The sequence below is a fragment of the Rutidosis leptorrhynchoides genome, chromosome 4 (genome assembly GCF_046630445.1).
Source record: "Rutidosis leptorrhynchoides isolate AG116_Rl617_1_P2 chromosome 4, CSIRO_AGI_Rlap_v1, whole genome shotgun sequence".
NCBI classification, from domain to species: Eukaryota; Viridiplantae; Streptophyta; class Magnoliopsida; order Asterales; family Asteraceae; genus Rutidosis; species Rutidosis leptorrhynchoides.
Genome location: NC_092336.1, coordinates 603,525,923 through 603,528,167, shown reverse-complemented (window position 1 = coordinate 603,528,167; position 2,245 = coordinate 603,525,923). Strand labels below are relative to the sequence as shown.

The window sequence follows — 2,245 nt, the reverse complement described above, 5'->3', positions numbered from 1 at the left end:
ATATGGATGAATTGTGTAGAGCGAACGCAAAAGACAATTGGTATTCAAGTCTTTGATCTAGCTAATCAACTAGTCACAAACAAAAAGGTCTAAGTGATAGGGAACCCTCCACTTAGTAATTCTATCTTGAGTACTTGCTAAAGAGAACTCTTGGCAAGTCGATTTGGGTGATTAGCATATAAATCATAGTTATTTGGTTACAAACACAAGAACTATAGAGAAAAGGGAACCCTTGATCTTGTAATCGAGTTTGTGTGTTTACTAAAGAGAACTCTTGGTAAATCTATTAGGTAACTTACACACATATTCATTCAATCGGGTCTTAACAATATAACTTACATCCAATACCGAGGGTAAAATATCTAGATGAACATTTCGTATCTTTGATCTTAATCAAACTATCTTATTTGTTTTTCTTTGCACTTGTTTTCATTATATAAACTTAAAAGACCAAAAATATTATTTTTACTTTTAATCTTCTTTGATTTGGCTAAATCGTTAAATAGCCACAAAAACATAATATCTTGTACCTTTAAGTTTCATTTACTTAGTTAATCATAATATAGTTTCTAATTCTAGTTTGACTAATACAACTGTCCTTGGAACGATACACGGAACTAAAAAATTATTTATACTACTACACGATCGGGTACACTGCCCGTTAGTGTGTAACAATCTTTAATCGGTATTTTTTCATACTATTTCATACAACTATTCATATACCACGTTTTGCACATCAAGTTTTTGGCGCCGCTGCCGGGGACAGTTTTGTGTCAAAATAGAATTGTTAACTAATTTGTGATTAAGTAGTTTCTTAATTATTTTAAATTATTAATAAGAATCAGTGCGTTTAATAGTTTTGTTAGTTGTGTGATTGACAGATTTTAGGTTGCATATGCCACATACCCGAAGTTCAGATTCTCCATTACTTACACCGCTTACAGAACCTGATAGAAAGCTTGGTAGGATCCCAAAAGAAGTACTTGAACTTTTTGAATCTTCATCAAAGCAAGAAACTTTTGATTCAGAAGCAAGTACAACCAAGCCAAGATACTCTGAATTTGGTGAAACCGTTCATCCCCCAAATTTTAAAATGGAAGGAGAGGCAAGGCAGGTGGTACCAAGACAATCAATGGCGGCCAAGATGAAAGCAACCCGAACTGGACAAGGTAGTGCCATTACTCCACCCACAGGTGAAGAGAAATTTGAAATAAAAGGACCTATTCTCCAAATGATTAACAACAGATGTCAATTTGGTGGTGGTCCGAATGAAGATGCAAACGAACATACTCGTCTTTTTCAAGAGATATGTCTTCTATTCAAACTTAAACCAGACACTGATCAGGCCATATTTTTAAGACTTTTCCCATGGACACTCCACGGGGAAGCACGAAGTTGGTAAGATTTATTGGCCGAGGCTACGATAGAAACTTGGGATGGTATGATGGAAAAATTTCTTAAGAAATATTTTCCAGCTTCTAAGTCCGCGAGACTCCAACAAGAAATTACCCAATTCTGTCAAAAGCTGATGGAAACCTTATATGAAGCATGGAATCGATTTTCCAAAATGCTGAGAGGTTGTCCAAACCATGGTCTGGATACCTTCCAACAAGTTCAAATTTTTTACAAGGGTTGTGATGTTGCAACCCGAATTTCTATTGATCAAGCGGCCGTAGGTTCACTCATGGACAAAACCGAGCAAGAGGCTTATGAGATAATCGAGAAACAAGCCGATTATTCTCATGAGTGGAATCAAGAATGACCAATTACTCGTAATGCTCAAGTCCATAGCGCCGGTGCTTATGATGACCTTAGTTCCCTAAGTGTGAAAATAGACGGTGTTGCTCGAAACATGGACAAAATCACCAAGGAAATTCATAGTATGAAGGTAGGTTGTGAATACTGTGGAGGTCTCCATTTAGGAAAAGATTGTGATGCCGGTTTAACAATGGCTCAAAAAGAAGAAGTGGCTTTGATGTACGTAGAGGCGTATACGAAATAGCTTATATTTTACTAGGAAATATTATTAAAAATGATACAATTTTACACAAGTTATTTATTTATTTATAAAGTGAATATACCTAAACTTTGCTACAACACTTATAGGCAGTGTACCTAATCGTACAGTAGTGTAGTTTTTAGTAAGTCCGGTTCGTTCCACAGGGAGCTAGCCAAGTTTAACGCTATATTTTTAAAACTAGATTTGTATAAATATAAATGTAAATATAAGTAGTAATATTATTAT

At 35.3% G+C, this 2,245-nt stretch overlaps 1 non-coding gene across 1 annotated transcript; it reads right to left on the bottom strand.

Moving 5' to 3' along the window:
- Positions 1–1,489: 1,489 nt before the first annotated feature.
- LOC139846068 (small nucleolar RNA R71) lies at positions 1,490–1,596 on the bottom strand. The gene has a single exon (XR_011758813.1). It is a non-coding gene; the product is annotated as a small nucleolar RNA R71 (small nucleolar RNA).
- Between the last annotated feature and the right edge of the window lie 649 nt (positions 1,597–2,245).